A 26176-nucleotide genomic window follows, 5' to 3' on the forward strand; every position below is an offset into this window, starting at 1 on the left:
TTCCTCAGCAAAAAGAGGAGGATTACAGCAGATGTTGGCTCAGGGCTAATCTTCCTCAAAATAAATAAATAAACAAAATAAAATGAAAAAAAAAAAAAGAGAGAGTTTTGGCTCGCCCAGATTCCTGGGAGAGGTGATTTTGGAGCCATTTGCAAAAGTGAAGTGATCTAACTTAATCTGCACGGCAATGATCAGGATAGAGTTTGAAGACTTTCCCATGAAACATCAGAGGACTGGAGTTGGAGGTCCAAAGGTTAGATAGTGATATTTAAAAAGGCCCAAATCTTTTTACTTTTAATGATGTAATATTTAAACTGTTCATGTGGGGCCGGCCTGATGGCGCAGCAGTTAAGTTCGCACGTTCTGCTTCTCAGAAGCTCGGCGTTCGCTGGTTTGGATCCCAGCTGTGGACATGGCACCGCTTGGCAAAAGCCATGCTGTGGTAGGCGTCCCACCTATAAAGCAGAGGAAGATGGGCACAGATGTTAGCTCAAAGTCAGTCTTCCTCAGCAAAAAGAGGAGGATTGGTAGTAGTTAGCTCAGGGCTAATCTTCCTCAAAAAAATAAATAAATAAATACTCCTGGACATGCTTGGAGCTCGACAAATATGTAATATTGCTTTGAATTTTACTCCTGTTAGACCGGGTTCTTGTAAATATCATAACAAACTGATTGTCATTTTCTCAGGACTTGATGCTGTTGGTTACTATCAATAGAACCTGCACTCTAAATTTCTTCTCCAGTAATAGTGACAACTTTGCCACGAATCCTTGCTCTCTTACTTCACTCACGTAGTAACAATGGCTTGCATTTGCAAGAGAGAGCTGTGCACTTTGAAGTGAGACAAACCTTACAAAATGTGTGACCTTCAACGAAATAGCTGTATTTTTCCAAATTTCAGCATCCTTATCTGTGACAGAAGAGTAATTCATCATAGCACCTACCTCATAGATTTCTTCTAAATATTACACAGCATAATGCAATGTAAAGTATTTAGCCCAGTTCTGGTGCTCAGTAAGGATTTAATTAAAAAAGAGAAAAAAACCTAACAATTAATAATTAAGTGCTTATTTGCCAGGCAAGTTTCTAAACACTTTCTACATACTAACATTCAATGAGATGATTTCCTCATTTTACAGATGAGGAATTGGAGCCACTTATTTGTGAGAAGTTAGAAGATCAACAAATAATGTTCCTTTCTTCTTTTCTCAGGTTGAAAAAGAATTGAGAGAGAGACATAGGAGTAAGGCAGATGAAGCCCTAAATATCACTTTTATTTTTTATGTAATTTATCAGAGAAAAATGTCTTCAGATATGTAGCCTTGCTAATATTTTGTCCCAGAAGACAGTTTGCCCTCCCACTTACAGACACCTCTGGACAATTGCAGGGAGACTCAGGAAAAGCCAGCAGGTTAACACCTGCCGAGAAGAGAGCAGATCAGAAGGCTTCGCCTCGGCAGGAAGACAGACTTGAACACAGGGAAGGAAAGTCTGAACTAGCACATCTAGTTTTTTCCCTCAGCTCCTCTATCAGGTAATCCCTTCCCCTGTCAGGAGGAATAAATACAAGATGGGAGAGAATCCAGGTGTCAGGCTAATAAAAATCCCACAATATAAAAAAATTGAAGCCAGGGTCTAAGAGGTTCTCCAAAAATCATTACCATCGTTATTATCATATTATTAAGATTCATTTTTTTAAAGAGATGTTGGATTTTTCTATTTCTAATGGTTTTGGCAAGCTGTGTTTTCCTAGGAATTTGTCTATTTCACATAAATTTTCAAGTTATTTTGCATAAAGATGTTTAGATATCTTCCTATCTTTTTAATGTCTGTAAGACCTGTAGCAAAGCTCCCTTATTCACTCCTTGATAAGAATAATTTACGCCCTCTGTTAATTCTTTTTCATCAGTTTTGGCAGAAACTTTTACATTTTCCTAGTCTTTTTTTATTTTTAAGATATTAGCTCTGTTGACTTGATTGTATGTTTGCCTTCTAATTCACTGATTTCTGTTCTTGTCTTTATTATTTCCTTCCTTCTACTTTATTTGGCCTTAATATATCTAACATTCTGAGATGGATACTTAGATCATTGATTTTTAATTCTTTTTCTACAACGTGCATTTAAAAGTATAAATATGTCTAAACGGCTTCAGCCAGCCCTGGTGGTCTAGTGGTTAAGATTTGGTGCTCTCGCCACAGCAGAACGAAGCCTGAGTTCGTTTCCCAGTCAGGGGACCACATCACCGGTCTGTCCATTGTCATACTGTGGAGGCTGCATGTTGCTGTGATGTGACCTTGGAAGGAATCTGTTCCTTGTACTATTCTGTTGACTGCTCACAACCACCACATGAATTAAATACTATTATTAACCTCATGTGAGAAACAAGAAAACAAGGAGCGCAGAGAAGGTAAATTTCCTCCAAATCACCCAGTGGTGAATAGCAGAGCAGATCAGAGGCCAGAGTCTGACTCAGGTCTGTGCTCCCAACCCTGTACTATGCGCCTCAATGCAACACATGCTGAAAAAAACTCATTTTCTCATTTTTAGATGAGTTAATTCAAAGAAGGCATAGACTGTCTCCTATGAGCCAGACAAGAGAAGTGGCAGGCACTATTTATATAAATTGAACAAGGTCCATCCCCTTAACTTGAAGAAGTTTCAGTCTATTAAAAAAGACAGGCATTTTGATACCATATGACAAAGGCTCTGATCGGGACAATCACAGACCGTTTGGGGAGCACTTGTCAAGTGCACTTGACCCATTTTGGAGGTGGGTGGGGTGAGATTGTCAGGAAAGATTTTCCAGAGGAAATAATGTCTAAAGCTGAGCCCTGGAGATAATCAGGAATTAAGTAGATCAGAGCACCCTGCCCAGGTGCTTCAGGACATGGCATAAGACATGTCGGGAAGTATAAACCAGCACCCATGGTGCGAGAAAAGCAAGCTAGCGAAGGAGACTGCACATGTAAAGACCCAGGGTCAAGAGAGATCATGGCCCATTTTGGTTTTGTGTCATAGTAAGAGCTGTATTTCTAAAACACAGATCCGATCATGTCATTCTTCTCTTTAAAAGCCTCTAACTCTTCCCTGCTCCCTACGGAAAAATAACCCAACTCCTTGGCAAAAATGCAAGACCCTTTGCAGCAGGCTTAGACGATTTGCTCAGTCTATTTCTACTACTCCAGGCACACTGAATAACGCAACGGCCCGCCACATGCTCGCTCATACTTGTCTTGCTGCTTAGATAGCCCGTCTCCCTTCTCGACTCAATGAATTTCTACCTATTTTTCAAGGTCCACTTCAATGTCACTTTTTCCCTGGACATCCAGACAAAGTTGAATGTTTCTTCATCATTGTTCCTGGGATATCTTTCTCTATGCCTTAATGCTTACAATATTATATTATTAGTTTTTGTTTATGTGTTTGTTTGGTCTGCTGGACATTGAACTCCCTTATGTCTCATACATTTCTCTACCCTAGGCCTGGTGAATTGGCTGGCCCTCAGTAGGCCTTCAATAAGTTCTTTTGTAATTGAATTGATTTGAACTCACCTTTTGCCAACCGTTCATTTGATATTTCTAATTTCGCATTTTTCCTCTAAATTATAGTTAAAATTGTCAGTTTGTATGGCTCAATTTTCAGTTCAAGAAATCTGCCTCATATAATTTCCTTATAAATAAATATTTATTGAAAGATTAACTGGGGTCAAGGTAAAGTTGTAAACTTTGCTAGAGTGGAATGACCACAGGAGAAACTAAGAGAAGAGCTTTGAAGCGTAATATTTCAGCAGAAATCCCACCTGCAGCTTTGATTCCCGGGCACTGGCACAAGAAGTGAGAGATCCCCAGTGAGCGCCCGTCTTTAGATAAGAGATTATCCATGGGGGCTGGCCCCGTGGCCGAGTGGTTAAGTTCACGCGCTCCGCTGCAGGCGGCCCAGTGTTTTGTTGGTTCGAATCCTGGGCGCGGACATGACACTGCTCATCAGACCACGCTGAGGCAGCGTCCCACATGCCACAACTAGAAGGACCCACAACAAAGAATATACAACTATGTACCGGGGGGCTTTGGGGAGAAAAAGGGAAAAAATAAAATCTTAAAAAAAAAAAAAAAGAGATTATCCATGGCCAATCTATCAACTGGAGTCTCGGGGACTGGAGCCCAAGCATCTGCATTTATAGCAATCCCCAACCCCCGCCCCCAGACACACCATCCTTCACTTCCAGCTGTCTCCCAGGTGATTCTTATGCAAAGTATAGTTCCAGAACCACTTCTAATAACCTTCTCTGGCAATACAATCAATCACTCTTTTCCAATTAAATTGCACTTTCCTGGGAGGTACAACCAAGAGCACATATTAGTGGACAGCATGAGAGATTCAGTCCCTGGTGTCTAGGTGATAGCCAATGAGTGAGAAATATATTAAAATGCCAGTAATAACTTCAATACAAGGATAACTATAAAGAGTTTGAACTTCTAGTAGTTCCAACGTGAAAAATTGTAGTCATGAGCCAGATAATTTGAAAAGCGATTTTATGCTAATTAATTATGCAATTCCAGGCAGTTATATTTGCAGATAGTACTATTTTAAAGTCATGATCTTGATTTCCTAACATCCTTTTCACATGAACATTAAACTTAGTAGTTAATAATAATTGCGAGAAGTAATATGACACTAACTTTAAACATCTGCCTTCATGAGGAAGATGGCAAATGTCACCATATGTTGCACATGCTTATTATTCCAAATCCTATTATTATTGCAAACTCATAGACCATGGGTTAAATCATGTTCACAAAATTGAAAATCAGAGTACAGAAAAATACAAACATTTAAGACACATATGCAACAGTTTTATTGTGTAGGCAGAGAGTAAGTGAGAGTAACACTAAATGGTCTCCATTTGGCACATATTTAATAATACGAGTTCGTGGCTAAGCATTCAGATGGTTAGAATTTGGTGAATATAATAATAATAATAATTGATTACAGCCCCATTTATTACCTCCTATGTGTCCCAACTGTGTTGCAGCTGTCTATACATTCTCTCTAGTCCTCATAATAACCCTCCAAAGAAAGGATCATAGTTGAAGAAACTATGTGTAGGCAATTGTCTAAGGTCACACAACTAATTAGTGACAATGCTAGTTTCTGGCCCCAGGACCATCTGACCTCAGAGTTCACGCTTTTTGTTCTTTTAGACCATAAACAATGCGAAGGCAGAGCATTTGCCTGCTTTTATGCCCTGCTTGATTCCCAGAGCCTTGAACAGAATGTGGTATAGAGTACGTGCTCAGTAAATAAAAGAAGAACAGCCTGCTGTCCACATCAAGAATTTCATCCCTGTCAATTTCCCTGAAACAAATCCTTAATCCCACAGTTAACGATAGTTTCCTAACCCAAACAAAAATCATTTTAATCACGATGATAGGCAAAAAATACTTGATTAATCCAAAAGAGGGCAAGAAATGAGTGAAAAAAGGGATATAGAACAAGAGGGACAAATAGAAAACAAATACTAAGATGGAAAATTTAAACTCAGTATATCAACGATTAAATTTAGTGTTTAGTAAATGGACGACTCCGATTAAACGATAAAGATTATAGGACTAAAGTTTTAAAATTATACCCATATTATTCACATCATTCTTCCCTTTTTAGATCTGTTTTATAGGTGAAAAATGGAAACTTCAGAGAGGGAAGAAACTCGCCCAAAGGACACACCTGATAAGTGGTAGAGTCAGGATATGAGCCCAGTTGTCCAGCCCAGAGTCTCCACTCCTGGTCATTTATCAGAGACTCAGCAAAGAGAAGGCTCCGCGGAGCTCGTGTGGAGCGTGCAATCCCAGGGTCAGAGCCAGGCTGTAGCTGGGAATGGAGCATGGCAAAGCTCAGCCCCACCATAATGAGGAATAACAGCTCTTTGGGAACAGACAAGATTTCTGGGCAGTGTTAAGGAAACAACTGACACTAGAAACCACGAATTTGTAGTAGAATCAATACACAAAAGTGTGCGATTTTCTGCAGTAGTATCTGATGCTCCCGGTTAAAAGAAGAGAAAATGGAAGTTTGATTGATTCCGGTTTGTGTTTTGCTGGAAAGAGGCAGAAGACAAGATAGAAAAGGAAGACCAGGGTCTGGTGGAGATACTGATTAAAAAAAAAATTCCCTCTTGGGGTGTAGGTTGAATAGGGAGGCTTCAAAGTCGGAGGAGGGGGCATCTAAAGAGGGCGGGCGAGGGGAGGAGTAAAGGGGTAGACGTCTGTGAGGCTGAAGAACAGATGTCCTTGGAAGAAGAGAAGCAAAGATCTAGAAGATTCCAGCCTGCTACTAGGGAGAGTAGAATGGGTGTCCAGACAACATCTATGATGGGCATCCTGGAGATAAATTAGAAGCAAAAGTAGTCAGTTAAATATTCATTATCATTAAATTTGGGGGAGAAAGATACCAGCCGAAGGCTGTAACTCACTTCTTTTATTACCTGAACCACCATTTTCACAAGATTCTTAAAAACACTGATCAAAGATCATTTAAAAATTCTACATTCCTCCAGGTAACAGATTGCTTTCTCTGAATCACCCAATTTTTTTTTATAAAATAGGGAGGAGGAAAATAGTTCAGATTAGCCACGCTTTTATAATACATTTGCAGAAACTAGTTAGTAATTATTGTTTAACATAGGCAGTTGGTGTGACAGTGGTGATAATATATTTACAATATCAGCTTAGCATTATTAATAAGATTGTCATTTCTGTGTAGAAGCAAGACTGTCAGAAGCTGCCCCCTTTTTGACAGAGAATTGCTCTTTCAGTCTGGGGTGGGACGGTGGCAGTTAGAAAACTCTTAAGAGATGACCCTGCCGTAACAAAGTATGTCATGATATGTATTTGAAGAGCAGTAATAGGCAGTTTTTCAAGACTTTCCATGTGAGAAATTAACAATTTTTACCCTAACAGCTAAACCTCGAGTGTTTTAAACATCTATCAACATGAAAATGTGACTTCTTTACAATAAAGTAATAACACAGATGGAAACTTCTTGATTCTCTGATAATAAACGTATCATTCCGTACTAATTCTTAAGAAGTCTAATATTAGCCTTTTCCTTTCTAAATTCCCATATTTGGATTCAGAGTGAGACTTTCTTTTCACTTCTCATTTAATCAACATTGGCACCAAACTCGCCTCTGTCAGCTTGATATTCAGCTCTGGTCTGACCTAATTCTGCTCAGGCAATGAACTCACTCACTCCCCACGGTTGGTCAAAAGGAGTTAGGAGGAAGGAGAAAGACATGGCAGAGAGGAGAGATACCAAGTCTTTCTTGTGTTAGGCTGCATTAGGACATCAGCCAAATAAATTTAGATACTCTGGTAATATTCCACGGACAGTTTAAAGAGTTTCCTCAGTTCACACTGCCCTGTGATTGAGTTTACCTTGACCCCACTCTCCTCTTCCCCAGCTATGCAGAGAAACCTCTTCTGGCAGAGTAGGGTCAAGAAGAGTGCTTTTTCACCACCCCAAGTCAGTGCTTCCCAACCCTTGTGTATAATTTCCCAATGCCCTTCTAAGCCCTAGAATGTCTAGGGATGCTGGTGAGCCCTGGTTGCTGCTGTAGACATTTCTGCTGCCCTGTCATCCCCCATTTATCACGCTGTGGCCAAGCTCCTGCATGTTTCAATAAACAGAAGATTGTCCTTGGGTACCATCTTCACTTGACACTATGCTTCTTCCCTCTGCTTGCTGAAATCATGTTTTCCAATAGCACATAGTCACCACAACAGCCTAGATCCTTAGTCAGAGCAAAACTCATAGCAGAGTTGAAATTTCCAGCATATGCTCAGATTGGGGAAAACATAGTTTGGCATTTTTTTTTTCTAGAACTGAATTTATTTTGTTCTAGGACTCCATTCCCAGTCACAAAACACTGCAAAAATTCATGCTTCTCAGATTCCCTTGCAGTAGGTATGGACCTGTAACTAGGTTCTGACAAGTAGGATGTAAGTCAAAGTACTGCATGCAGCTTCCAGAATAGCCCTTCACTGTGAGATAACTTCACTTGGAGCGTACCCTTTACCCTCCCCCACCTTACTCCAGCTTGCTGCCTAAAATGGTGGAGCTCTCACATCACTTGCTTACTGTATTACTTGATTCTTATAAATTATTTTGAATTGTGGGTTTTCTTTTTTTTTTGCCTCTATGTCTTGTTTCTTCAATAGAATGCATCAAAAGCAACTTAGTGTCATGGACTGCTTTTTCAAGCAGCGTTGTGTGTGTGTGTGTGTGTGTGAGTGTGTGCCTCAGGTGGAGGTGGGGTTATAATAATAATAGAAGAATCCCTGACATGGAGGAGTCTATGATAAGGATGAGACTTACTTGGTAGGAATAATAACAAAACATGTACCAGGTATGGGTATAGATACTCTGATATATATAGATATGTAGATATGATATAGATATATTTTAATCTAGTTTCAAGATAAGTATCTTACATTGGATTGCAAATGATCACTTTCCTTCTCCTTACACTCAGTTTCAGCTGTTGCTGTGTTCAGAACCAAAACGCCCAGAAAGGATGGGATGGAGAAAGGCCCCTCACCCTTTTGAGCTGTAAAGAATTATTAACGCTCTGATCCCACTATCTTCTTAGAGAGGACCCCCAATTAACTACATACCAACAGATGCTAGGCAGACAGAAGACAGTGCTAAGTCAATGAGATCTGGAGATTAACCTGTTATCACAGTCAGCTCTGCCTTCATTAACATGGCAGGCTGTGGTGTATCAGCCACAGCCTCCCCGTTCCTCCTCTCAGAGCTATGATTTCCTTTCACTAACAGTAATTGACAAGGCATTTTTCTTGACTCCTCTCCACTTCTTTGTTCCCCACATTTTCTCTTTGACATTTTCCCTATAACATCTCTTTTGAATTACCTGTCAATCCATTGGAGATTGAGTCTTGGTTCTCTTCTTACAGAGGCTACTACTGCCGAGGGCTGAGCTCAGGAGTATAGGAAGTGGGCGGAGGGAGAGGTGATGGACATGGTTCCCCGAGGGTGCTCTCCTTCGTTGTTTTCACTTCCATAGTGCTTCCACTTTTCCATCCCAGAACTATCTGAATCATACTCCAAGGCCCTGCTGCCAGTGCTCTGCTGAGTTCAGAACAGAGGCCAAGTTGCAAGAGCAGCTTCTGGACTCTTTCTGGAAAGGACAGAGCCAGGGGCTTGCTGCATAATGAGCCCTGAGAACACCCGGGAAACCCAGTCCTATTGTGCTCATTGACAAAGGGCCTCAAGGGGTCTAACCTGCAATTTTCTCAATTTTCCTTCTTTCTTTTTTTTTGAATTCCCCTGATGTTCCCTGAGGCTATGCCAGTGTATAATTATCATTTCCGTTTTTCCAAGGAGAATCAATCACTGTACAACATGGTAGCTGGCTCCTTTATGTAACATCCCTGGAATTTAGGTCACGGCAATATTCTAGCTCCATTTCATTAAGAGGAAACTTGCTTGGAAACAGCACCACATTTTATTGCCTTTTTGTTATGATCCTGAGTTCATAGAAGTTCAGGAGTTAGAATGGGGTAAGTGTGCACGGGAGCACATGTACGAATGTGTGCGTGAGTGGGACTATTTCCTACTCACTTCCATACCAAGTGGTCTAGAACAGGCACCTGAAAACTGCATCTTGGGGACAGAAACAGAGTTGGTTATGGATCTCTAGAAGGATTTGACATAAAGATTCAGAAGTCCTTGGTCTTGTCATTGCTATTTCACAACTAGAGCAACGCTGTGTCTGCATTGCCTCAGTGTGGATCACCCAGCTCCAACTCTTACCAGCTATGTAACTTTGGGCAAAGAACGTAACCTCTCTGTTCTTCAGTTTCCTCTTCTGAAATACGGGAATTGTAGTGATACCTACTTCATAGGGTTATGTGAGGACATGAGATAAATATAAAATCCTTAACACAGCGCTGTAATAGCAACCCTCAATTTGTATTAACTAATACTACTAGTAATTATAAAAAGTTTGCATCGTCTACTGAGGAAGTAACTGTATTCATCACGAAAGACATCTACAGTCGCTTCCATGTGAATAGTCTGTGAATCTCTACCAGAGTTTCCTCTGCCATCAAACAGGGATGATGTTCACTTACCTACCTCACCAGGTTGTTGCAAAGTCAGTTCAATGGCACGATTAGGTCCCCTGGCCTACAACCTGGCTCCTGCCACATGCTGCATAGAGAAAGCCCTTCATAAGGGACAAGTCTGATCATGCCCCACCTCTGCTGGAAACACTCCAATAGCTCTTCACTAACACGATCATGAGGAGCTCCTGAGATGGTCTATGAAGCCCCAAGCCCACCAGTCCAGCCTTACCAGCTGCCATGCCCGCCTTGACCCCGTGCCCAAACTGCTTACAATCCACAAATCTCACAGCATGCCTTTCTGCCTGTTCACTTTTCCCTTGGGCTTAAATGTTGACTCCCACCCACTCACACTCTCCCATCACAACATGCAAAAATGTTTCAATATCATGGAGATTTCTTTCAGGATTCATTTTAAGCATCCCCTTCATTTTGAAGCCTTTCAGCAAGCCTACCCTCAGAGCAAAAGCGACTTCCGTCTCCCCTAGACCCTCACAAGTCTTCCTACGTGTTCTGGTTACTGCACTTAGATCCCTTCGTTGCAACATCATCTGCACATCTGTTCTTCTTGTTTCTTATTCTTGTATCCCCAGTACCTATCATAGCACCTTACATACTTCATGCTGAACCTCATGAGATTTCTGTTTTTACAGATTAAAAACTCAAATGTTGGCAATTTCATGTGGTTCAACCTAGAGTGGGTGCTTAGTAATATCTGCTGGTAACGCGATAAATGAGTGAAAGAATGAACAAACGAATGAACTTTTGCTCCCACTGACCTACTAGCAGCTGACAAGTCTCTTAAATGATGCCATGAGTTTCACAAACACTGATTTATCTCCCTGGATACATGTTAATCCATTCTTTATTTTCCAGTAGAATTTTCTTAAAAATCTAAGTTATATCAATGAGTTATGTTTTTATAGTAAAATAATAGAAACGGTTTACAATATTGTTTTCAGGAAAACAGAAGATTTAAGAATTGTCTAAGTCAATCTCACACATGTTCACATGTATACATTCTGAATCCTGAACTTGTACATACTCATCACTGTTTCTCTCCGACCAAACCAGCTTGAAACACGGTAAGAAGGCCCAATTTACTGAATACATCATGATGAATCAGTACATTACCTGGAAGCCGAATAACTCTTCCATTTCCCAGTCCCACTCCCTGACCCAGCCATTTATTCTTCTAAAAATGATTATCATAGTTACAAAATTGGCTCCAAATGTAGTGAACAGCCATAGAACAAACAACACATATGAGGTGTCTGTGTCTCACATTTCATATTATTAGAGAATGACCCAAATCATCTGTTGACCACTGAATCAGTGAGGACAAATTCAAATGACAAGAGAGGCCAGGTACATCATGTAAGTAGGAAAAAGAGGCCAAATGTGAAGCAATAGAGAGCAGTGAGGAGTGTGAGAAAGTATTCTGTAAAGAAGCAGTGCTATAAAGTGCTCTCATGCTGGCCTATGAAGTCAATGTATCCAGATTTTACGACTTTTAAAGAGAAGCTAGAAATTTGGATGTTTATGAGTAATTTCCTGGTTTTTTAAACATGGTACGTATCATACAAAACATGGATCAAGGCCAGATCTGACTTCCGGTCACCAGTTGCAACTCCTACATGAAACTATAATCCATGATGCCTTATGAATACAGGGCACTCAGAAATTGAAAGGGGGTTCTGTGGTCAGAATGTTCCAATTAGAACAGAATGTTTAAATTAGAAGACTCTAATTTAAAATACTTTCACTTATCATTCCTGCAAATATTCTGACACATGTTGGAACACGTACCAATTTTTAATTTGGAAAATAAAGCTTTAATATTTCTAGTTAGCATTTTGGACCTCCTTAGAAGTTAGTAGTAGTCCCACAAGGCTGAGAAAGTGAGAAGAAACAGGTCTAAATGTTAAAGGGTGACAAGAAGGTTGAGTTAGACACTATTTTTGTTTTAGGGAATAAGGAATGTTAAAAATTGCCCCAATATTTTCCAGCTCTTGAGGCATTACTCCTTTTCTTTTACTTTTTCATGTCCCTCAAAAATCTAAATGCTTTGGCTCTGTTATTAAGAAATTGTATTTGAGTCATTCTTGGAGGTCTGGTCCATGAGAGGGTACCACATCCATTAGACAATTCATATTCCTTTCTAAAAGTTTTGGTCCAATATCAGCAAAACCTGCCTTCCAGCCTGAAATTCTTCCAACCCACTAACCAACAGATGGCATTACCAACTTTCCTGAGATACACACATACACACCTTCCCCATGAGAGAACACACAGTTCCGCTCTCGTGTTGGAAGCACAGTGAAGTTATCAAGCAACAAAGTAGGTGGCAGAAAGAGAGAGAAGTTTGAGGAAAAGCTCACCCACTCTCCGGCTCCCACCCCCATCAAGGATTCCAGGGCATTTAAGGTCGACCGCATTTCCATGTGGGGATGGAAACATTATTTGTTGAAATGTAGCCTTTGAACAGGAAATGGGAGGGTATTCAGTTTGGGCTGGAGCATATGTGGAATAATAATGACACTGCCTTTGCGGGTGTCCGACACAAATTTGTTAAATAGCCCATGGAACGGTAACAGGGCACTGTCTTCAGATGCTGCCTGCTATTGAGTGGCGGGAACAACAACAAAAAACACCCTGTCAATCCACCCAAGTCAGATAATTGCTCTGACTGCAAAACATCCAGGCACGGAGCACTGCAAACCTGTTAGGGGGTCCTTTATCAAGCCCTGCCTTTTCCAGAATGAGGCTAATTTGCTCCTATTTCAGCCAGCTCCAGCACAGAGAGCAGGCGAAGGAGAGAAAAGAGAATGAATCGTCAGCATTATTGAAAAGACTCATGATTAGTCACACTCTCTCACAGGCCGTGTCCTTGCCAGACACCACACCACTCATTAGCAGACCTGAGAACTGGCGTGCCTCCCACAGCTGAGCAACAGCTCTGGGCTGGCAAGCCCTGGGGACCCACAAAGCCCCGTGTTCTCCCATACCCTGCAAGAAGAGAGGCCAGTTTGGGCAGGCCTGGGTGCAATTGGCTCCCCAGATGCTAAGTGGATCTGGTTGTTTTAGGCTCTGTGTTGCTTAAAATATAATTATTCAGGAGCTCAGCTGGTGTGGAAATGAAGGTAACATCACTTCATGTTACACTGAAACAGTTATCTGACTGGGGCTGCCATTCTCTCCCCAGGGTCCCTTCGGAGGACTCAAGAGCTGGGCACATCCCTGGTTCATCAGTCTCTCTCCTCTCGTACTCGGCTACAGCTGTGAGCCCTGCTCTTCTTGGAGCTAGAAAGGTTTGCTTTCCTTGTCTGAGTAATACCAGCAATTATAACTTAAATGTACAGTGCTGGCCGTTGAAGGGCTCGGGGCGTTGAAGACTGATCCGGCTCATTTGCAAAAGACAGGATGGGATATAGGAACCACTGACACTGTGCATGGTGGATCGTCATTCCATACCTCAGAGTAATGTGGAGCCACGGTGGGCCCTGATGGAGGGAGGAAATAAATCTTGGTATGTAGCTAAACAGAGAGGTCTGGCACCCACCTGCCAAAATCACTATAAAGCCTGATTCCAGAGTTTCCATTATTTGATATACATTGATATGTATATTAGCTTAGATTTATGGCACCTGCAAAAAGTGACCCTGGCCCTAGAAGAAATCCAAGTGGTTAAGAACCATCCTTAACAACGTAAGCATGACTCACAGTGTTTGCACTCCATTTCTTCAGGCTGGAGACGCCCTCATCCTGGCTTCTCAGAGGTGTCAACATGATGACCCGGGCAAGTGTGGTAAGGCCTTCGGGAAATTCCTCTGAGTTTCTAGAGTTTTCAAAACTCCCTGCAAAGCTACCAGACAGTACTTCATCTACAGGAAGCATGTTGGCAAACTCAGAGAGAATGTGTGAAGGACATTTACCTCGACGGACCCTTAGAGCTGTGTATTCCTCTTCCTCTGAGTAGGGGGCAGTGAGCCAGATGGGAAGTGAAGGGGCTTAGCCAGCACCTGCTACGGGGCATGGCCTCCTGGAGAGGGAAGGGGAGGACTCACGCACTGCCCCTTGCCTTGTGTCAGTCCTCCTGCCTCTCTCATTTGCTGTGCTCCTGTGTAAAAAGAGGCAGCACCTAAGACAGAGGATAAAGTTAAAGGAATAGCTTACCTGACCCCAAAAGGAATTTGATTAGGGGTCACCTAGGTCTCCTACAGCCTCCCCACCCCCAACAAGGCTGGGCTCTCCGGCCAGTATGACTGTTTATGACCACAGTGCCCAGCTGAAGCCTGACTATTGTGTGTACTGCAAATATGTGCCAGTCTCCACCGAAAGGGTCTCAGTGTGTGCATATGTGCACACCGAGGAAGACGTCTTTTACCACACATTTTTGCAGTATTTGCTTTCAGAAGGGAAGTAATAATAATAGTTGGCAATATTTGCACACTATTCCCAGGCACCATTTTAAGTGTATTGACTTTGCTAGACCTTCCCACGACCCTATGAGGACATATGTTCCTCATTTACCCATGAGGGAACTGATACACAGAGATTTCCCAGTCACACAGCTGAGAAGTGGCAGAGCTGGGATTTGAACCTAGAGCTCAGAGTGTTTAACCATGCTGGTTAAGAGATGTTGGTATGATTCTGTGTGGACACAGGTTCTTGTGCATCCAATGTACTTCTGAGTGTTTGGGAATACCCCTCTCTCTTCAGTGATATGAGGATGCACATAGAAAGGCAAAAAAGATCTGAGAGGAGAGCAGATCAAGGAGAAGTTTGGCATAATGGTCAAGAACAAGGGCTTTGTGACCAACAGATCTGGCTGGAGTCCACTCTGTCACTTACCAGCTATGTGACCTTGGGCAGTTTACTCAGCCTCTCTAAGCCTCACTTTTCTCATTTATAAAATGGCCCGTTCTTCACGGTGTTCTTGGGGGTTAAAAGGAGCTGATCCACATGAACAGCATTGAACAGTGGCTGGCTACCAGTAAACGTGGAATAAATGATGATGTCAATTACTATTAAATACAGCGAGGTAAATGGCAGTTAGGGGAAGATAAGGTTTAAAAAAGAAAGATCAAGGTCTACTTTGTCTTCTTAGTTATCAAATTTTTCATAGAGACTTATGAAACATAAATAAGAAATTTCTCTTGCAACAGTAATTTTGGAAAAGAGCTCCCTTTCCTCTGCTGGCTGCTGTCACTTTGTGCTACTTCATCCTTTTCTCCCCAGGATTTGGTAAATAATTCATAGTTACCATGTAACAGCTAAACCTGGCTGCTCCACACCTCGACTCTGAGCCTGGCTAACAGGTAGGCCTGCATTATCTGTGGGTTTCCGTCTGAAAGGCGCCTCTGGGCAATTGTGGCTGGACCTTCAACTGCCTGTCTGAGCGCTCGGAGCGGGCACAGCTCCACCCTGTCCCCTCCAATCATTCTCATCTGCACCCTTCCTGATCCTCAGCCTGGCATCGTGTTGGCAGGTTGCTGGCCGGGAGCCTGTATTCCTCACACAGGTGCTGTCACTATAATAACCATATTTTCTTGCACGGTGAAGAGTAATTGAATTAAATTGGGCAGCATTTACTCCTGACCATACTAATTGCCTGATCCAACTGAGGCCTCTGTGAGGTCACAGCAGGAATGAGCAGAGTAGTCAGACAAATGTCCTCATCCTGTAGGCCTGGCTGTCATGTTCTTATTTCCGTGCACACCCCAGAGACCCTCTTCCTCCATGTGGAACCTTCTGGAGGGCAGTAGAGTTCAGTGGGCAATGGAGCAAACCAGAAGAGTCCCCAGGCATGTGGCTAACACAGTAGAGCTGGCAGGAGCAAAGTTTGACTGATGTCACAACATATGGACATACAGATGTTTAAACAGGAATGGATAGAAGCACAGGTGATAGTGACATCTATAAAAATGGGCCCAAAAAATACTGCGTGCATTTGTGTGTGTGTGTATCAGAAGGGGATTGGCAAGTAGGAATTAAGAGTTTTGCTCTGGTAACATCCCAAACTGTCCATGGCTTAAAAGTCACATGTCTTTAGCAAACAAGCAGCCCCAGTAGTCTTTATCAAGAGTAAACTATGTGGGTGTTTTTCTTATCTAGAAGTAAATAAGAAACACAGACAACTGCCTTTAAATGTCCAACTAGTTCTATTCTCCCTTCTTTCTGCACATAAAATTAAATATAGACATCAACAGCTAAATTTATCGGCAGGATGTTCAAAGGGACACCAGAAGAGGGAAATGGGAGGAAGTCTCAGGGGGTTCTGCCTTTAAAAACCTCTTTCTCTGTCATCCTTCCCCTTGTCCTCATTGTCCACTTGGTCCTGGCATCCCTGCTTATCTTTCAGACGTGAAACAGAGTGACCTTTGCAAACATTTGACGCCATCTCTCTCTCAACTTCCATTTCCTAACCCGTTAAGACAAACATGGAAATGAAGAGATATTCACAGATTGAGGGCACCTGGAAATTCAGACTTCCATCCTCACAGGCAGGACTTCTGTCACTCCACTATGAGGTGTGCCTTGTTGGTTGGCCTTTGCTGAGCTAAGTAATTGAGTTGCCAGGCTGAGAGGACTACTTCACTTTGACTGCTCACCCAGGGCCTGCCAGGAGGAGAAAGGTGCTGGAATTTTGAGAACAATAAGCAGCAGTCAGACACAAGGACTTAGGAGGGTAAACATCATTGTCCTCCTAAGATGTCCAGAGTAGACGGTTCTCAATTGTGTCTATTCTCATATTATTGCTCCAGGAGGAGGTGGTAGGAGGATTTCCCCCTTCATTTATATTCAGAAGGTTCATTTTGGGTATGAGGATAAATATCGGTGGGTTGGACAAGAAAGGAAGTCCCAAACACCCAATAATTTTTAAATTATGGGTTATGACACATTAATGACTCCCAGGATGGAGAAAGTTTCCATTGGGACTTATGATTCAGCCCAGTAAAAGAACCCAATGTCTTCAATATGGTTGGTTCCCAACCCACTAATCCTCTAGAGTCCAATCAACTCCTTCCCAGTGAGAAGTCTTCCCAAGAGTCTGATGAATCACCATCACAGTACTGATACAGCAAAGGGACTTGCTGCACTTTATGGAACGAGCTTAAAGTTGAAGATTAAAACCTAAATGAGGATGAGGAACAGAAGAGCATAAGAAAGGCCCCCTGGTCTAAATGTCTTCCATATGTGGCTTTATAACACTAGTACAGACTTTATACTTGAATCTTCAAACCCTTGAAAAGGGTCGCCCCCCCCCCCCCCCCCCCCAGTTGTATGAACATTGCTAACTTGTTGCTTTTGGTAGGCTGTTGAAATAAATGAAAGGTAGGTTAAACGTCGTGCTAAGTCAAGTATGTATGTAAGGTGGTGAATGGATTCTCACGATGCAGACTGGTACAGCATAATCAAATCTCCAGAGCTGACTGGGAAATTCAGCACCACCTTGGCACTTTCTTGGTCTCCTTTGCGGCTTCCCTGACTGCAGGTTCCTTATTCGTATTGATGTTTCACTGGTGCTGCCTGTGCCCTTCTTCTTTTCTCACTCTATGCACGCTCCCCACCGGGGTTTTTTAACAGCTGTGGAGGGCTTTGGTCACCATGTGCACACTCTGGAAATGTCCGGATCCAGGTGTTTAGGTCAACACTCTCTCCTAAACTTCAGTTCACCCAACAAACATCAATGGAGAACTTACCGTGTGGCAGGCCCTGGGCTGGATACCGGACTGAGGGAAATGTGTAAAATATGGTGTCTGCTCTCAGGGCTCACATGTAATTTTATTTCCAGCTACCTACTGAATTTTTCACTCAAACTTATAGTAATCATAATAGCAATAGTAATTTTTTTTAATCTGCTACCATTTCTTAAGAACCATCAACATACTTCATGCCAGCTCTTCAACACAAAGCTTTTACTGGCCCACCAGAGCACACAGGTATGGCCTTGCTCACTCATGGGCCGGGCAGGGCTCAGGTGCATTGCCTGGGTACCCATTCTCATCCCAGCCTAACAGCCAGGCAATGACGGGTAGACATAGGCTGGGTCACATCTTGATAATGCTGTGTTATATGGATCATTTTAGCACTGATCCTCAGATGCTGCTGCTTCTCATCTGACTTTTATATTTATGATAAGAAATGTAAGATGTTGGTAGACAATTTAAATTTGAAGTAAAAATATCTTTCTACTTCTCCTTTAAACTTCTAGATCAGTTGAGTATCCTGAGAGTATAAGTTGAGTTCTTTTGAAAAAAGCCACCTTTTGCAACTACTTCTTTGAGCAAATCAGTTTTCTCAATATTATATAAGAAAAAATATATATAATAGAAGTTGTTTGTCACACGTAATCCCAACTTGAATTAATTACTACCTCTTTATTGTTCTCATTGATTGATTTTGTAACTGTTATAAATTTGAACTTAAAAGCTAAAAGTTCTCTAATAAAATGCTGTTTTTATTTGATTCCCATGCTGGGGTTCTCCAGGAGATTTCGTTTGGGGAAAAAAATACCTAGTGCCAAAGAAGTTTGAAAATCACAAACAAATCTCAGGATTTAGCTCGGCATATAGGGCCCTTTGTGGGGGTGGCCCTGCCCACCCCCTCAGCCTCACACACCCTACAAGCCGATATGCAGAATCACCTGCCCTTCCTCCTTCTGAACCTTTGCTTATACATGCTGCATCCTCCACGGCAATGCCCTTTCCCCTCCTCACCTTCCACACTCTTCCTTGAACATCACCTCCGGGAAGCCTTCCTGATTTCTCCAGGTAGAAACAGAATGTGTGTTCCCATATCTGCGTTCCCACAGAGATGCTTCCCCAGCTCTTTCCCCATCACTGTAGCTTTTTATTTACACATCTGAGTTCCTAGTTGAGAAGAACTCTAGCTTATTCGTATTTATTACTTAGTGGCTACCCACTGCTGGCTCATAATATGTACTCAATAAATGTGTGTTAAATGAATGAATGAATAGAGAAACAATTTAAATTAGAGCCCAGATTTAGTCTTTAAAGGATTTGCACTTTTAAATTCTAAAATGTGCATGCTCGATATATAATGCCTACTAAGCATCAGGTACTGCTTTAACTATTTATACAAACTGACTCATTTAATCCTCCAAACCAGCTCCATGAGGTAGGTGGTGTAATTATTATGTAAATTTTTCAGATGAGGAAACTGAGGCACAGCAAGCTGATGTCACGTGACCAAGTTCCCACAGCTAGTGACAAAGCAACACTTGATCCCAGGCTCTAACACCACGTGCCGTCCTCAGGATGCTCCTTTCTGCTTGCACAGAGAAGGCTGTGTGCAACTGAACATCTTGATGGCACGAAGTCATCACTTTCCTCTACTGCAGGTGCATTTGGGAGCGGTGAGGCCATTTGCCTCTGCACATGGTGGTCCCAGAATGTGGTCAATTTTAAGTACTGATTCCTTTTTGTCTCCTGCCATTGCCCTGACTATCGGGGCTTGCTTCTCAGTGTTCCTGTCCTTGGAAAGGCCAGGGAAAGAAGAGAAAGGAACACGAGTCTTGAGGTCCTAGAAACCTGGACATGAAGACCTAGTCTACCATTTACTGACTGACTGACCTTCTCCAAATCCGTTTTATCATCCTTAAAGTGAGTCCATAACACCAGTGTAACATTGGTTGATATTGGTGGTTGTTAGAATAAAATAAATACGTATGAAATACCTAGTATATTCATCTTCCTTTCTTCTTTCCATTCTAATTACTTGACTCTAGTGTGCTATAGGGTTTGAAAACCAAGCTTGTTAGAATCATACCTAAGATAAGCACAAACAAGGTTCTGATATGGTACTCTTTGAGTCAAGCACATAAGCTTCAAAACTTGTCTTCCAGCAGTTACTTTGGCGACACAAGGGTCTTTTTGGCTTTCTTCTTGATCTTGTCCAGCTTCCAGATAGTTGAGGTTGGGTTCCGGATAAGTGAGGGATCCTGGTAGTCATCGGCCTCACCTAGCTCACCACTTGATGGCAGCACATCACACTTCCTTTGTCCCTACTCTTACATAAGTGTGTGAAAAAGACGAGCTCTACTTAGGGGCCAATCTCCACTTCTCAATCTCCCGCATTGCTTTTGATGTAAGTTATCGCTTACACTTTTAGGAAATAGCAACTATTGCTTGTGTGTGTTTTTCCGCACTCATTTAGGATGACATGGAGCTTTGCCAAAGCCAAACCAAGCACATTTCATTAGACCATTTTCACTGGGAGGTTTTTCTTACACAAAATGATCTACAATTAAAAATATAGAGAAATTTTCTCAGTGTGGCCCAGCTTTTTAAAAGATAGGGACAAAACCTTTATCGAAAAAACAATTTATAATGCCAGTAATTTTCTTCCTCTGTCCTGCTATTATTAAGGATAGAAGGTTTAAAAGGAACTCTGAGCTCCCGTCTCTCTGCTCAGCCTGCAGTCTCACATAATGGCCTGTCTGACTTCAGCCCATTGCCATGGAAGTAATTATGCCACACGCTCAGAAGGGCGATTCACTGCAGAATCAAAGAAGAAGCAATTGGGTTCAAAATGAAAAACAGTCTCTACATACGTGAGGGAAAGAAGCAGGATGAAGCCGGAGGTGGGGGTGTGGGGTGCGGATCCAGAGGGCGCTGTTTTTGTGGAAGAGTGCTACGAACAAAGTTTTGAAATAAAATGTCATCAGAATAAGACAATAACCTACAAAGTGAATGAAATCATTTTCCTGATGCCCCCTTTTTTCTCCTATATTTTTTCGATCACAGCACATGGTCAGATGGTCCCAAATAAATAGCTCTTTACAGCTGCCGTGATATTTCCTGTACCAAGCATGCCAAATAAATAATTGTATTTCTTTCATAAATTCCTGGAAAAGAATCACAGACTCCATGGCTCTAGATGTGATCTGGGAACTCATCTTGTCCCTTTTTTCTGTCTTCAGGAAGGTTCGAACTGAAACTTTCCCAAGCAGATCAAAATCTCCTCTGGAAATATCATGAAATAATTCTTCCGAGGCCAAGGCCAAGGCCAAGGCCCAGGCCAAAGATCTCTCAGTGTAAAGGGTCAAAGATCTTGTTAAGGAAGGAACGTGGGATCTGGAGTGAGCAGACCCTTGGAAGTCTGGGCCCTGGGTTTGCCAACCCTGACACTTGGACAAGTCACGTGTTGGCTCTGTGCTTGGGTTGCTTCAAAAACAGAGATAACGTAATCTACGTAACAGGGTTGTTCCAATGATCAAGTGAGACAATGGATGTGAAATTGCTTTGTAAACTGGGGAGTGCTATTCAGATACCACTTATTATTGTTGTTGTGCTCACTCAGTTCATTTCTCCCGCAGGGGGCTAAAGAACCCAGTCCTTGACCACTAAAATGCAAAAGGACTGACAGCGCACGCGTGCACTCCTGACTGTGTGCACAGGCACTACCAGGCCCCGCAGCCTGGGCGGCAGTGTGATCTGAGGATGAAGGGGGAGCATGAAACCCACGTGTAAGCAGCCACTTCCTGCTTCCCTCCCCGGAAGCAGATCTGTGCACTCACCTTAGCCCAGCCTTGATCTGGCCCTAGAACCATGGGGTGAATGACAGGAGACCTGGACTCAGGCCACTATACTGTCATATGACTCTAGGTTACTTATTCACTTGGTTACTTATTCAAAATAAATAGTGATTAGAGACCAGACTCTTGAGCCAGTCAGCCTGGGTTCAAATCCTGGCTCCACCAATGACTTGAGAGGTTGCTTTGGGATAAATACAAATACTAGCCAGTATTTATTGAGCAATCAGGAATGCCAGCACTGTTCCAAATGCTTTGTGTATATCAACTCAGGGATCTTCCCAATAACCCTATGAGGTTATTCTTCCCATTTTTTCCAGATGATGAAATGAGGGCCAAAGTGCTTCAGTAACTTCTCCAGGGTCACTCAGCTAGTGAGTGGCAGTCTCCCATACTCATCACAATTATGCCTGACTCCTCACAAAGAAATGTGTCAACGTATGCGAAGTGCTGAGAGTAGTGTCTGCCACTCAGTAAGAGCTATATAGTAATAGCTATAATAGCTATTATTTATTGTATATTGAGGACCCATTATACACCAGCCACTTTGCTAGATGCGTGCAAGACACACAAGCTCAGCAGCCCCACCCCATTAAGATCACAAATAATAATAATACCCACTCTACTTCTTCCCCATAGTTGTTCTGGGGATCAAGTCAGAACGGCAATGTATAAAGATGTAGGCGTGCTTTGGAAAGTGAAAAGCAACTACATTTGGAAGGCAGAGTTAGCGTTAGTTTATTTTAGCTGAATCTGACACAATGTCCTTGTAATAGGAAAAACTGAAAAAATGTATCCGAGAGATGCATTATACTAATCTTCCGGTTGGAATAAGCATCGTCCGTGCTGTGGCAGGGTCTAGAACTCCACTGGCCAAAATCACTGACTTGATTCCATAGTTGTTATAGTGTCACGTCGACTCCAGCCCTGATGTCATAACTCTATGCTTGTTTATTTTCCTCCAGAGAAGGACACTTAAAGCCATGTGAAATGTCTGTTTTCTTTTCCAGGACTTGTTGGCCTTCTACCAGAATATCAGAGAACTAATTTTTCTAAACACCCAATCAACATATACTTATCGAACATGTACTATTTTCAAAACACTATATTAAAGGATTCTATGTGTTAATGCTTTCCTCAATTTATATTTATAGTTCTGGATTAATTCTGTTATAATTTTCGTATTACAAGGATCACAGAACAAATGCGACAGGGGCTCATTCTCCCTTTTATCTCCAAGAATGTCTTATAGAAAAAAATTGAGCCTAAAACAATTTGTGAAAATACTAAAGGGCACTATGATTCTTTTAGTCCAAAAGATAAATTTCTGAGAGAGAGAGAGAATCATAGTAATAGGATATTAATCTTATTTTAACAGGCATTTCTTGACCACCTACTCTGAACCTAAGTTCCAGAATATAATATTTACCAGCTGTGTTACCTTGGACAAGTTTCTTAGCCTTTATGGACCTCAGTATCTTTATCTATACAATGGGGGAAAAAAAATAAAATACTTGTGAAGCACTTGAGAAGCATTTATTGTTTCACTTAATCTTCTCAAGAGATCCTGTGAAGTAGATGCTGCGCCCTATTACATGTGATAAACCAGGGTCCAGCTTCCTGAGTGCAGCACCATACCACAGTTCTCACAGTCGGTGAACAGTAAGGTGAAGCCTCAACTACACTTTCTTCATTTCTAAGCCCTGTGCTCTTTCCCCTGGACCAAAGGCCCAAGACAAGGAAGGATTGCCATTGGAGAACTCAAAAGCCTAAGGAATTGGTGCCAGATTTTATTATTATTCAACTCGGTTGTTTTTATCCTAGTTATTTGAACATTCTGGCCCCAGAATTTCTTGGTATCTGTGTTTGCAGGTCAGTGCTCAGAGGACTTTTCATAAACAGTTTCAAAATACAAATGCTCTGTATCAAAGGTAAGCAAAGTCAAATTGACTTTAAGCCAGAAAGTTCCGTTGCCGCTGCTCCATAACATGCTTGGTGTGCTAGAGGTCAAGTTTTCCCAGTGATAAGGGGGACTTAACTAGGAAGTTCTCAAAGCAGAAAAGGGGAGCAGGAGTGCCCCAAAGGTCATCAGGAGAGAGATGGCCTTGAGAGGAGGGCTTTATCTACGTGGACTTGCCACCGGGAATTAGGCATGAGCAAACACACGTTATTTCTGGCAAAGGTTGTACACCTCAGAGAGCAACTGACAAATCGGGATTGCTTCTAAGGATGGCACGTGCAACAAACAAGGGATACCAATGTCTAGGTAGTGAGTGAAATTGAGAAACTTCCTTTGGGAAGGGTGGTTTCAGTGCCTTCAAGTTCCGGATAATGTCTTGGGCTGTTGCAGTTTCTTCTCCTTCTCCCCGTCCTCCTCCTCGTTCTCCTCCTTCTTCCTCCACTTTTTCCCCTTCCTCCTCCTCCTCCATTACCCATCCTCTCATAGAACAGTAATCAGTCCATTTAACCCAATCCATTTGACTCAAACTCTATTCTATCCTGTGTGTTTATAATTTCTTTTTTTTTTTTTGGAGGAAGACTAGCCCTGAGCTAACATCTGCCGCCAATCCTCTTGTTTTTTGCTGAGGAAGACTGGCCCTGAGCTAACATCCGTGCCCATCTTCCCTTACTTTATATGTGGGACGCCTGCCACAACATGGCTTGATAAGCGGTGCGTAGGTCCGCACCAGGGATCCAAACCTTTGAACCCCCAGCCGCCGAAGCGGAAACATGTGAACTTAACTGCTGTGCTACCAGGCCGGCCCCTGTTTATAATTTTTTAGCTCACTAAAACCTCATAAGATATGCCTCACACCAAGCTCTACCAGGTGCCACTCAAGGTGATGTGCATACATTTTTCTCCCAGTGTTTGATATACTCACTCTTAGCAATGATATTTCCTTTAAGTCCTGTTCTTGATGCCCATCCCAGGAAGATGCTGACGAGGAGAGCCACCTCACTATGCTCCAGGGAATGGAGGGTCTTGGAAGGGCAGTAAAGGATACTTCGAGAGATTCATCTGGGATCAATACCTAACGAAGTGAGAATAAATTATCACATCCAACGGCAAGAGGCATTTATCATAGAGGCATTTATCACAATTATTATTACTATTTAAATTAGAGCACTCTCATTTATTTTTTTAAAACACTGTGAAAAGAGTCCATGCTCTAATGGAATAGAAAATGCAACAAAATAATGGTTCTTGTCCTGGTCACTTTCCAATCTTCCTCGTGGAGTTTTTCTTGAGAGAAAGGAGGCCAGTTTGGAGACAGATGGGCAGGGTCTCCCCCAAGCCCAGCTACTCCTGAGCCCAGCCAGGCACTCAGGGACCCTTCTCCTGCCCGCCAGTCTCTCCCCGGTGCTGTCCCCACCTTGCTGTTCTGAGCATCTTAAGAGGGAGGCCACTTCATTGTCCACAGGCTGTTTGCACGGCCATTCTGTCAACAAGTCCCCGGAAGCCAAGGTGAAGGTGTGGAGCTACAGGCTTCGCCCCATCTCCCTTTGTGCTCAGAGACTACAGGGCCTAATTCCCTGCGTGAGAGGGTTGCGTAAACTTGGCAGTCACAATGGCGTTCACCCTCAGCCTCCTTGGCTGAGTGGTTGCAGTTCTTAGAGCCTTTCCTGAGAGCTTTCTTTACTAATCTCCGGGGCTCACCTCTGATTACTCCGCAGAAAATTTTCTCTTCCTTGGTAATTCAGGTCAGCTTTGCAGAACCCAAATTCACTGAAAGCTTAAGTAATTTTCCACATTGGCTGCCTTTTGTGCTGAAATTTAGCTGAAAATTGCTTAATTCTCGGCTCTACTCTGATTACATAGATTTAGCCTAAAATTCCTTAAATCACAAAAGAATCCCCAGGACCCCTCAACTTAATTCCACCCACCTCCAGGGTTAGTAACAAGGCTACATCCATAACTAGAAAGAAAGAAGGATCTACTTATATAACCTGGGAAAGAGAGAGCCTGTCTCCTGATTACATCAAGGGCTGAAAGACATCATGCCGTCTCTGGATTTAGTACGTGAAACTAGTGTCGTTTCATAAAAACAGCTCAGAATTGAGAGACAGCAAGCCTGGATTCCCGCCTTGTTCCGGCCACTTGAAAAGTAACGGATTCTTAACCTTTGTTTTTTTGCATCCTGGATCCCTTTGAAGACCTGTTAAACCTTGTATTATATGTACAAAATTTGAGGGCGCAGATAGCAGAGCCCTCAGGGTAATAACCCCTCCCCAGTCTATGTCTAGTCTTTCCCATCACTAACACCCACAGAGTCCTTTAATCCTGCATTAGGAGGGAAACAATCTAGCATGCTATATTTTTAATGTTCAAAATGCGAATTGTCCCATATAGCCTTGAGAGTGAAAGCAGAACAGTGTCGGGAAGTTTCACCCACCGGTGGTGGAGCTCTGTCTTGTCCTCGGTTTTCATGAAATGCTAAAATTATCCGCAGCTCCTCAGGGTGTGATCCGCAG

General features: G+C 42.4%; 1 long non-coding RNA gene across 2 annotated transcripts; it reads right to left on the minus strand.

The window, feature by feature from the left end:
* On the minus strand, positions 1 to 25197 carry LOC124240608 (uncharacterized). Of its 2 annotated transcripts, none has more exons than XR_006888953.1 (4): positions 25078 to 25197; positions 24586 to 24735; positions 20723 to 20802; positions 1 to 455 (listed from the first exon to the last, which is right to left on the minus strand). It is a non-coding gene; the product is annotated as an uncharacterized LOC124240608 (long non-coding RNA). The 2 variants fall into 2 exon arrangements; XR_006888954.1 differs by lacking the exon at positions 1 to 455 and adding an exon at positions 14154 to 14263.
* Positions 25198 to 26176: the final 979 nt, after the last annotated feature.

The sequence above is a fragment of the Equus quagga genome, chromosome 6 (assembly GCF_021613505.1).
Source record: "Equus quagga isolate Etosha38 chromosome 6, UCLA_HA_Equagga_1.0, whole genome shotgun sequence".
Classification (NCBI taxonomy): domain Eukaryota; kingdom Metazoa; phylum Chordata; class Mammalia; order Perissodactyla; family Equidae; genus Equus; species Equus quagga.